This window comes from Dendrobates tinctorius, unplaced genomic scaffold (assembly GCF_039654945.1).
Source record: "Dendrobates tinctorius isolate UK_male_01 unplaced genomic scaffold, ASM3965494v1 ptg000035l, whole genome shotgun sequence".
NCBI lineage: Eukaryota > Metazoa > Chordata > Amphibia > Anura > Dendrobatidae > Dendrobates > Dendrobates tinctorius.
Window position 1 is genome coordinate 4,165,141 of NW_027361703.1, and position 12,345 is coordinate 4,177,485.

General features: G+C 49.2%; 1 protein-coding gene and 1 long non-coding RNA gene across 3 annotated transcripts in view; one reads left to right on the top strand and one right to left on the bottom strand.

Moving 5' to 3' along the window:
- Positions 1-12,345, top strand: part of TMEM117 (transmembrane protein 117) — a 456,251-nt gene that overhangs the window by 380,457 nt on the left and 63,449 nt on the right. The window lies entirely within an intron of this gene.
- LOC141087620 (uncharacterized) overlaps positions 11,939-12,345 on the bottom strand; it is a 38,843-nt gene continuing 38,436 nt past the window's right edge. Inside the window, exon 3 of the long non-coding RNA XR_012231702.1 lies at positions 11,939-12,060. This is a non-coding gene — a long non-coding RNA (uncharacterized lncRNA). The remainder of the gene's footprint in view (positions 12,061-12,345) is intronic.

Genomic DNA, 12,345 nt, shown 5'->3' on the forward strand with positions numbered 1-12,345 from the left:
TCACCACTATGTCACAGTCCCACCACTGACACGGGTGTATCAGCGGACGGAGGGACGAGACACAATGCCGGCACACGGCTATCACAGGCGCAGTGGGGCTTATCTTAGTTATCCCAACACTGGAACCATGTGACCAAAAATATCCAGCAAGCTAATCTCGCTCTACAATTTGCCGCAGGGGGAGTTTAATTTGGATGCCCCACCACTGCTATCAATCTTCCAAGTACTGCGGGGATTTATGTATATCCCACTTTCTCAGTTCCACTTTGGAACTTGCAGCTCTCCGGCGCCCCCCTTACCCTCAGGTCAGTCAGGGAACTGCACCTAGGATAATTGGTCACCGGACGGGCTGCCTGTTGTGAACCGGCAATTAGGCTTCTGCAGTAAGGGAATTATGAATGCTGGTGCCGCAGACCCTTATTCAGCTATATAAGACCCTTCTAGACTGCTAGCAAGCCGCAATAGCCGTACACAACGCGCTGCCACCAGTCACGGTTACTTAATTCACAGTGTTAAATTAAGAGGGTCCGTGGCAAACCCCTTGAATTAGTAGCGATTATCTATCAAAGGCATATAGTTCGAGTCTTAGAGCATAGAGACAGATCTAAATAATTATTTCATTTATTTTCCGAAAGAGGACAGTGATTACAGATAAAAGTTGCTATAAAATTGAGACATAAAATATGTACAGTACAGATATAAAATAAAAGGATTAAAATGGTAGAAAGTCACACTCACATGTGGTCAGTTGGCATCCCATGTGGCTTTAAGGGGGGTGGAGGCGGAGCTGCACTTCTCCGCTCATCTGGGTCTTTCTAGCACGACGACTTGAGCTGTTCTGTGCTGGTTTTGTCCAGGAAATGCTTTATAGACTTGCTATGTGACATCACGGAGAGATGCATGCTGGGTTAATCCCACCTCTCCCTTTTGGATTTAGAATTACACTAGAAAACTTATACTAATCATAACTCCGTGGGGGCAGCCCGCACAGACATATATAGGGCATCATTGGTTGTGATTTGTTGAGTACAATAATTCAAGACCAAATATGCAGTAGTTCTGATACAGCGTTTAGCTGGAACACATATCTCAGGTTCTGAAAGGATTAGGCTTCGCAAGAACCACGGCAGCGACGCTGTGACCGCCCGGATTACAAAAATGTGATTTTCATATCTCTAGGGTATTTGGTTCTTATGGTATAGTCTCTCATAGTTTTATTCGTTTCAAACAAAGAAGTTTTTCCCACTCTGAAGAGGAGCCAAATGGTGATAGCAGGAAGTATCCTATTGCTAGCTGGAGAGGTGATAACACTTGGGGGAGGGTAGGCACTGCTATAGCTTCAGTGTGCCATGTAACTAGAAGGGAAGGGGAGATTTCTACCACATTCCAACAGAAAACATCATATTTTGTGGACAAAACCCCATACCTCACAGACATTGTACATCACACCTCCCCCCTTAAGAGGGCGCTAAGGAGGCATTACCTCTCGGTAATCGGCCATGCGCACCTCAGCGGGTTCGCCCCGGCGGGACAACCCATCGGCATTGCCGTTTTCACTGCCCTTCCTGTGTTTTACAGTAAAATCGTACTGTTGAAGGGCAAGGCTCCAGCGGAGCAATCTTCCATTGGTTCCGGACACTGTGTGCAACCAGCTCAGAGGGTTGTGGTCAGTTACCACCGTGAAGGCACGCCCGTACAGGTAGGGCTGCAAACGCTGCAGTGCCCACACCATGGCCAGACACTCCTTCTCGATGGTCGAGTATGCCACTTCCCTCGGCAAAAGTTTCCGGCTCAGGTACAACACGGGGTGCTCTTGGTCCCCCGAGTCGACCTGGTTAAGCATAGCACCGAGGCCAAACTCGCTGGCGTTGGTCTGTACCAGAAACGGGCGACTGCTGTCGACTGCTCTCAACACTGGAGAGTTGCACAGGGCTGCTTTCAAAGCTTGGAAAGCCGCCTCACAGTCATCTGTCCAGTTGACTGTTTGGGGTAGCCTCTGCTTGGTGAGGTCAGTCAAGGGTTTGGAAAGGGCGCTATAGTCCTGTACGAACCGTCTATAGTACCCTGCAGTGCCCAAGAAGGACTTCACCTGCTTCTTGGTCCTGGGGGTGGGCCAGGACACGATTGCGTCCACTTTTTCTGGCTCCGGACTCATGGAACCCCCGCCTACCCGGTGCCCCAGGTAGTGGACCTTGCGCATGCCTATCTGGCACTTCCCCGGCTTGATGGTCAGGCCTGCCTGGTGAAGACGCTTGAGCACCTCCTGGAGGTGCTGAAGGTGTTCCTCCCAGGTGGAACTGAAGACGGCAATATCGTCTAAGTACGCCACCGCGTACTCCTCCAGTCCCTGAAGCAGGTGGTTGACCATCCGCTGGAAAGTGGCAGGGGCGTTCTTCATGCCGAAGGGCATGACCGTGGACTCGTACAGTCCAAAGGGGGTGATAAAGGCGGATTTCTCCTGCGCCTCCGGGCTCAGGGGAATCTGCCAGTATCCCCGACTCAAATCCATGATGGATATGTAGTTGGCGTTTGTCAACCGCTCGAGCAGATCCTCGATGCGCGGCATCGGGTGGGCATCAGAGGTTGTGATGGCGTTGAGCCCCCTGTAGTCTACGCAGAACCTGGTGGTTCGATCCTTTTTAGGCACGAGGAATACAGGTGAAGCCCACGCGCTTTTTCACCGTCGAATCACCCCCAGCCTTAACATCTCATCGATCTCTTGGCGCATGACTTGTTGCACCGTCTCAGAGATCCGATAGGGTGTTCGCCGTAATGGGGCGTGATTCCCGGTGTCCACCTCATGAACCGCTAACTCCGTCCTCCCAGGACGGTTGGTGAACACGGGCCGGAAGAGTTCCAGGGTGGCCATCAACTGCAACCGCTGGGATATGGTTAGCGAACCACTTATCTCCCTGTCCTCAATGGACCCATCGGCCTTGGCCTGGGCCAGCATGTCCAGGAGAGGATCTTCCTCCCCATCCTCTGGCAGATTGCAGACCGGTAGGACGCAAGCTTCACGTTCGTAGTGCGCCTTCAGCATGTTGACGTGAAAGGCCTCGCGCCTACCCCGAGCATGGTCAAGCGTGACCACATAGGTGACCGGGTTGAGCTGTTGGTGGACGACGTACGGGCCTTCCCAGGCTGCCTGAAGCTTATCCGTTGGTACAGGGACCAGCACCCACACCTTTTGACCCACCTGGTAGGTCCGCTCCCGGGCGTTCTGGTCGTACCAGCGCTTCTGGTCAGCCTGAGCCTGCGTCATGTTGTCATGCACCAACTGCGTCAAGGTCTGCATCTTGTCACGGAAACGCATGACATAATCCACGATGGACACTTCTGTGGGGTTTGGCTCATCTTCCCAGGATTCTCTTATCAACCCAAGGGGTCCCCGGACTCGCCTGCCATACAGGAGCTCGAAGGGGGAGAACCCGGTCGAGGCCTGCGGAACTTCTCTGTAAGCGAACAGCAGGTGTGGGAGGTACCGCTCCCAGTCGCGCCCTTGGGTCTCAACCAGTATGCGGAGCATCTGTTTGAGGGTACCGTTGAAACGTTCACACAAACCATTAGTCTGTGGGTGATACGGACTCGATACCAGCTGCGTCACCTGCATTTTCTCACAGAGAGCCTCCATTAGGCGAGACATGAATTGGGGCCCTTGATCGGTAAGCATCTCCCTGGGAAATCCTACTCTTGAAAAGATGGTCACCAGTGCGTCAGCCACCTTATCTGCCCTGGTTGAAGACAGAGCTACTGCCTCTGGGTACCGGGTAGCGTAGTCTACCACGGTGAGAGTGTATCGCTTTCCGGAGCTGCTGGGGATGGACAGCGGTCCTACAATGTCCACCGCGATTCTCTGGAAAGGCTCCTCTATCACCGGCAAAGGAATACGGGGAGCCTTAAGAGCAGGCCCCGCCTTACCCACTTTTTGACAGGTGGCACAGGAGCGGCAGTAGTGTGTTACATCTGTCCCCATCTTGGGCCAATAGAAGTGTTGAGACAGCCGTGCCTTTGTTTTGCTGATCCCCAAGTGTCCAGCGAGTGGAATCTCATGGGCAATCCGCAACAACTCAGTTCTGAACTGATAGGGGACGACCAGCTGTCTTTCCCTCAACCACTCCTTTTTAGGATCTCCGGGTACTGTCTCCCGGTACAACCTTCCTCGTTCCCAGAACACCCTCTCCTTATCAGACTTGGAGGTGGGCGTCTCGGCGAGACCTCTCAATTTCTCCAGGCTGGCATCTGAGTGCAGAGCAGCCTGGAACTCCATGCTGGAGGCTGCCAGAAGTGACGTCAGGTTCCCCTCTTTACTGGGACCCTCTGGAACCGGCTCTGGGTTCACCTCTGGTTCAGTCTCTCCTGTAGCAGCAGAGGGTCCAGAAGACAGTGCATTACCTGCGATCTGGGCACTCTGACTGCGTGTGACAGCTGCTATGTATGCTGTCTCCCTGGGGATTTCTACAGACCCACCAGCCGGTGCTGGCTTGGGCTCTACCTCCCCATCCACCCCCAACACTTCAGGAGCAGTGCTACTTATGGGCCAGTTACCTTCCTCGGTGGCACTGGTCAGCTGCATGGCATTACCTTCCTCATGGTCCCCATGAACCTCCCCATTTCCTTGAGCACCGTTGCTTACTCCTGCCAGGTGTTCCTCAGCCGTCTCACTCCGCAGAGTGACGGGGCTGAGCACTTCGGTACCTGTGGACACATCTACCGCTTCAAAGAAAGGGTTAACGGGTTCAGTCGGCACAGATACATCAACATCATCATCATCCTTCCTAGGAGAAGAATGGTTATCAGTTTGCTTTGGTACATTCACATCAGCATCAGCATCATACCTGGGGAAAGAATGGTTGTTAATTACATCATTACTCATCAAGGCATTAGCAGGTAACACATTCAGTTTCCCATCATCAACATCATCAGGGTTAACGTTACCCTTATTATCAGTTTGGGGAAGGGGGTCAGGGACATAGTATGCAACCATCCTCCCCAAGTCAGTCCCCAATAAAACATCAGTGGGCAGGTTTTCAGACACTCCCACCTCCCTTAACCCGCTCCCAGCACCCCAATCGAGATAAACTCGTGCCACTGGCAAGGGACAACGGGTGCCTCCAATCCCGGTGACAGTCAGGGTTTTCCCCTCAACAAACTCTTCAGGGGCCGCCAGTCCAGGACGGATGAGGGTTCGTTCAGCCCCGGTGTCCTTGAGGCCTGTAGCAAGACGGGCCCCCACCTGAACAGGTTGAACGTTGTCGTCAGCCCTCCCAACCACACCTCCCACCAAAAGAACAGAGGCGTTGGGCCCGGGGGCCTTGGCTGGGGGGTTCTTCGGCCTATCCGAACAGGTGTAAGAGAAGTGACCAGGCCGCTTGCAGTGGTGACACAGGCGACTGTCAGTAGCCGGCCTGTTGTTGGCAACAGGGACAGGGCCTCCGGAGGGACGGCTAGCTGGGGCACTGGGGTTGGTTGCTGGCTTACCCCCTTTCCAGCTGGTGGCGACTGGCCTCCGCGTCTCGGGCTTCCGGTTGGCCTCGTGGTTGTCGGCTATCTGCGCCGCTTTGTCCGCGTTCGTTGGTTCGCGGTCCAGGATGAACTGTCGGACCTCAGCTGGGCAGAGATGCAGGAACTGGTCTTTGATCATCAGGTCCCGTAGCTGCTCAAAGGTTTCAACGGACAGTCCATGGATCCACTGGTCAAAGTGGGTCCTGAGTCCTTGCACCACATCACTGTAGCTATCATGTGGGCCACGTTGGAGGTGCCGGAACTTCTTTCGGTATACCTCAGGTGTCAGCCGGTATTTGGCGATCAGCGCCTGCTTGATGGCGTCATAGTCGTCATCGGCTTCTGGCAGAAGAGAAGCAAATGCCTCCAGGGCTTTGCCTTTTAGCCCTGGGGTCAAGTACCTTGCCCATTGGTCTCTAGGCAGCTGGTACTGTCTGCAGGCTTTCTCAAAGGCTCGCAGGAACGTGTCCAAGTCCCCGTCCTTTTCCATCACGGGAAAATGCTCTGGCCGGGGTTTAGGAGTCTGGATGCTGCTGGGCTCACTGGTTCGGGCTGTGGGGACATTCCACCCCCGCTGGAGCATCTCCAGCTCATGGGCCCTCTGAGCTTCTGCATGGCGCTCAGCTCTCTCAGCCTGGGATTGACGCTCGGCCTGGGCCTCCTGCCGATATTGCCGGATCAGTCTCAGACGACCCTCACTGTCTTCGGCAGGGAGTTCATCCAAGGCCATTTGCAGATAGGGGTCCACCCCGTTATGGTTGAATGTGGGGCCAGCGCTCATGAGTGGAGCCTCTGCTGCAGCCCCATTGTTACTTGAGCCCGCTTCTGCGTTCGCTGGGCTCTGGTCGTTTTCCCGTTGCACCAGAGCCGCGATCATTTGGGCTTTGTTTTTGTTCGTGGTGTCGATCCGCCACACCCCGCAGAGGGCAATAAGAGATGCCTTGTTATGCTGCTTATACCACTCTGCTCCCATCGTAGCCATGGTTGCCAAATAAAAGACAGAAAAGAAAAACGGAGAAAAAGGGAGGGAATACTTGCAAGTACACACTAATGTCTCAGGACTAGTAACCACTGAGTCTGTTCTCCAAAACCTATGATGCAGGATTCCCGCAGGAACCGTGCAGGTCTTTAGTGAGAGGAATGATTGCTCAAACCAAATCACTAATGCTCTAGGATTATCCCACCGCTCTGCCACCAATATGTGACGAACAGCCCACCGCCGTTCATCCAAATACGGGGGCGACTAACGGGGGTCCCGCTGCCACCAAAACGTGACGGACAGCGGACCCTGTGTCACCACTATGTCACAGTCCCACCACTGACACGGGTGTATCAGCGGACGGAGGGACGAGACACAATGCCGGCACACGGCTATCACAGGTGCAGTGGGGCTTATCTTAGTTATCCCAACACTGGAACCATGTGACCAAAAATATCCAGCAAGCTAATCTCGCTCTACAATTTGCCGCAGGGGGAGTTTAATTTGGATGCCCCACCACTGCTATCAATCTTCCAAGTACTGCGGGGATTTATGTATATCCCACTTTCTCAGTTCCACTTTGGAACTTGCAGCTCTCCGGCGCCCCCCTTACCCTCAGGTCAGTCAGGGAACTGCACCTAGGATAATTGGTCACCGGACGGGCTGCCTGTTGTGAACCGGCAATTAGGCTTCTGCAGTAAGGGAATTATGAATGCTGGTGCCGCAGACCCTTATTCAGCTATATAAGACCCTTCTAGACTGCCAGCAAGCCGCAATAGCCATACACAACGCGCTGCCACCAGTCACGGTTACTTAATTCACAGTGTTAAATTAAGAGGGTCCGTGGCAAACCCCTTGAATTAGTAGCGATTATCTATCAAAGGCATATAGTTCGAGTCTTAGAGCATAGAGACAGATCTAAATAATTATTTCATTTATTTTCCGAAAGAGGACAGTGATTACAGATAAAAGTTGCTATAAAATTGAGACATAAAATATGTACAGTACAGATATAAAATAAAAGGATTAAAATGGTAGAAAGTCACACTCACATGTGGTCAGTTGGCATCCCATGTGGCTTTAAGGGGGGTGGAGGCGGAGCTGCACTTCTCCGCTCATCTGGGTCTTTCTAGCACGACGACTTGAGCTGTTCTGTGCTGGTTTTGTCCAGGAAATGCTTTATAGACTTGCTATGTGACATCACGGAGAGATGCATGCTGTGTTAATCCCACCTCTCCCTTTTGGATTTAGAATTACACTAGAAAACTTATACTAATCATAACTCCGTGGGGGCAGCCCGCACAGACATATATAGGGCATCATTGGTTGTGATTTGTTGAGTACAATAATTCAAGACCAAATATGCAGTAGTTCTGATACAGCGTTTAGCTGGAACACATATCTCAGGTTCTGAAAGGATTAGGCTTCGCAAGAACCACGGCAGCGACGCTGTGACCGCCCGGATTACAAAAATGTGATTTTCATATCTCTAGGGTATTTGGTTCTTATGGTATAGTCTCTCATAGTTTTATTCGTTTCAAACAAAGAAGTTTTTCCCGCTCTGAAGAGGAGCCAAATGGTGATAGCAGGAAGTATCCTATTGCTAGCTGGAGAGGTGATAACACTTGGGGGAGGGTAGGCACTGCTATAGCTTCAGTGTGCCATGTAACTAGAAGGGAAGGGGAGATTTCTACCACATTCCAACAGAAAACATCATATTTTGTGGACAAAACCCCATACCTCACAGACATTGTACATCACAGTCTCCATGAAGTACAGACACCATGATGAGATTTCACGTCCAGAGCTCATCTCTGCAGACTTACCTCTTCTCCGTCTTCTGCAGCACTTCCTGATGGTGTCCTTAAAAATAAAAGTATCATTATGCTGCCCCATAAGCATAAATATCTCCCATGCTGCGCCCCTGAAGAAATAATTGATGTGCTTCCATCACAAAATATCCCCACCCACACACTGCCTTCTCCAAAATATCCCCCTCATACTGCCCCTCTGCAAAATAACACCCTACACTGCCCTTCTCCATAATTCCCCCACGTTGTCTTTCTCCATAATGTCCCCCCCACACTGCCACTGTGCAAAATATCCCACATACTATCCATCTTGATACTATTCCTCCCATGATGCCACTCTCCAAAATATCCCCCACACTGTCTCTCTCCCTAATAGCCCCCCAATACTGCCTCTTTCTATAATGTCCCCTACACTCCCCCTGATCCTTATAATATTCCTCTCTACTGCTCCTCTGCAAAACATACCCCCCTACGCTGTCCCTGTGAGGGGTGCCAGGGCCATAGTCATGGCCTGCAGTGATAGCTGCTTGAGCGCACCCTGGCCACCCGCCACATGTATACAATGTCCCCTTTGCAGCGTACCTTCTTTTACACCTTCGGAACCATCAGGGTCTCCTCTGCTCTGCTGTGGGTTCACTCTTACTGGTTTCACACAAAGAGAGAGCTAGAGTCCAGTTTCAACTTGTAACACACATCTTTACTTGAATCCATTCACAGTACGTCCAGCTCAGTTACAGCAACATCATAGGGAACATCACAGTACACATCCTTGTCTATTCCTGTGCTTTACCCCTTTCTTCTAGAATGCTCTCGGGTCATACCGATTCATACAGTACTGCAGCATTCCTTCTGTCCAGCTTATCTACCTTCAGGAGTTCCCCTGTCCGTTTCATGCTAGACATTAGGGCATCTGCCCATGTAGTTAGCTGCCACATGTTGGTGCTGCCCTGCAATCCACTGCTGCTGTATCCTTCAGTTCCCAAGCCCGGGACGACTAAGCTCCTTGCTTGAAACCTTACAGGGTCCACTGTGTTGCACAGGCTCTAAGGCCCTACTGGACTGTCCGGGATTCCTGGCCCTACTGGGCTGTCTGGGATCCCTGGCTCTACTAACTACATTCAGGAAATACTCCTGTCTTACCCATAGTAGGTTCCTCCTAATTTAACTAGTTGTCAGACTAAGCTCTGATTCCTATACTACTATGCCCCCTCTAGTGGCTAACCCTATAACTTCACTTCCCCTATATACACAACATTATATATATTTATATATGTGTGTATGTATGTATACAGATTAGAACCTTACTTAACCGGGACGTGTTTGGGGTATAGGTCAGTCTCTGTAACTCCTTACACCCCTCTGCAAAATATCCCCCTTCGCACACTCTACACCTCTGAATAAAGTACCACCTCACCGCCTCTCACAAAATTGTACCCCTTTTCACAATTGTTCACCCATTGTATGCCCTAACCCCCTCAAGAATCTATATTAATAAAACATTTAATGTTCAGCTCCTTGATGGAGCACTTACCCTTGCCAAAGTGTCTCATCAGCACCAGCAGCAATGTGATGACATTAGCTTCGGGCTGACCACATCACGTTGCTGCTCGTCCTCTGCCACAGTCCCAGCACCACACTGTTGAAATCTATTTGTGCCTTTCAGACATGAATACATTTGATTATAGGAAGGAGGGAGTGGCCTCTCTGCGGGCCTGATACAGAGGCTCGTCATCTCCACTCTCTCTTCAGCAGCATGACTGCCAGGTGACATTAGCTTGCCTTGCACACACGATCGCACTGCCCAACTGAAATCAGCAGAGCCAAGGGGCAGTACAGAACAGCACAGTGTGCCGCCCCCTTTTCCTGCTGGTTTCAGCTGTGCAGTGTAGAGCAATTGTGTGTCCAAGGCAAACCAATGCTGCCTAGCATGCATACTGCTGAAGAGAGAGTGGAGGTGACGATAGATCGTGTGGCCCACTATAGAGACCGACCCTACTGGCATTTAGCAGAAGTGCCAGATGACCAGTCCGGCCCAGGTAAGAGGTGATATCCCGCTGTGACCAAGATGAGTGATGTGACGTATATTCCATAATGCACTCCTTTTCCTCCCCACTAATATGCTCCTTGGAGAATGGGAGGCCTATTGAGGCCTGTGTTTGGTACTAGTATTGCCTGGAAGGCTGTTGCCAGTGGTGGTAGCATGTTTAGACTGCTGCTATTGGCTCCCACATTCATAGTTGTGGTATGGTTTGCTTTCTTACACTACTTTGTACACTGCCATTGTCACTTTTTCTTTTACAAAACATTTTGTACACTTCAATTTTGACTGTCTTTTCTGCTCTGACTATTCCAACCATGCTAAAAAGGATGTTACAAGAAATGTTAGGTATGTAGGTACACATACAAAAGCAAAATGTAGTGGCAGGTTGCAGAATAGGTGTGCCATGCACAGTTGTCAAATTATGCTACTAAATTGAGTGCCAAAAATAAGACATGCACAGTTAAATGTCTACATTTAATTTTTTTTTACTAAATTTGAGCCCCATCTTAAAAATGTAAAAATAAAAAATGCTAGTTAATTAGTTGTCTAAAAATCTAGCATCTGGTGTGATGTGTATGGATGAAAAATTTGACTAGTAAGACAGATGCACAATAAATTGTTTGAAAAATACATGCTTTTTGAGGTAGACAGTCACAATTAAATGTCTAGATTTTGGGTAATTTTTATTTTGCATTAAAGAAAACAATTAATTCCCCCTTCATTAAAAGGACTGCACAAGAAAAGCAAAAACTTATGCAGTCGCGTGGGACAAGAAAGCACACTGTTTCTAATTGACACTGATTTCAGTTTTTTTTATTATCTGTGGCATGCTGCTGCTTTCTTATGTATGTGGAATGCAAAAAACATTGTAATTCAAATGCATTAGGACAAATGCCAACTACACAATTTCTGTCAGTGCTGCTGCCACCTCCCCTATCATTCCCCCCCTTTCATATATTCTCTGTATAAGGGCTCGCTCACACTAGCGGTTAGATTGGACGAGTGCATTGCAAAAATCGGATTGCACTTCGACAAATGTTATCCAATGGGGCAGTGCAGATCTGCGTAATTGTTCTCAGCTGTAGAAAAAAGTCATAGTATGCTGTGATTTTACTCCGAAATGTGATGGGTGTGAGAAAAAAAAAAATTGCATGTCATACATACCATCAGTGTGGCATCTGATTTTTATAGATACATTACAGTTCTGTAGCATCAGAAACTGTAATGGTCCTGTAAAAAATTATTAGCTGCTGAGTAAAAAACTGATGCGCAAAGATGACAAGTGAGTAAAAAATTGTACCATTTTTCTGTATGAGAATATAGATTTTTTTTCTATTTCTAACCACCTCATGTTGACATATTAATACCACCATATTGATCATTAACAAAAACCACAGTACTAACACTACAGGGTGGGCCATTTATATGAATCCACCAAAATAAAATTGGAATGGTTGGTGAATGGTGCTGAATTTGCAGAATGGGCAAAACAAAAATTGGAACAGGACCCTCAGTTTACACAGAACATTATGTTTAGTAATGAGGCAAACTTTTTTGGCTGGGCCATTTATATGGATGCACCTAAATACAATCAGAATGATGACAGTTTTCTTGTGTAGGGGGTCTTGCATTGAAATCTGCTCCAATGGCCCGGGTACTGCATTCACCAGACATCAACACAATTTCTATCCGCTCCTCATGTGTTAACCTCTGCGACATGTCAATGGCTGTAAACAAAGAGAAACTTGTAAATAATTCATGAAAGAATAAAGTTACATTAAAACCAAGCACACCATTGTTTTTCTCGTGAAATTCTCAATAAGTTTGATGTGTCACATGACCCTCTTCCCATTGAAAAAATAACGTTAGATCCAAAATGGCCGACTTCAAAATGGCCATCATGGTCACCACCCATCTTGAAAAGTTTCCCCCTCCCATATACTAATCTGCCACAAACAGGAAGTTGATATCACTAACCATTCCCATTTTATTTAGGTGTATCCATATAAATG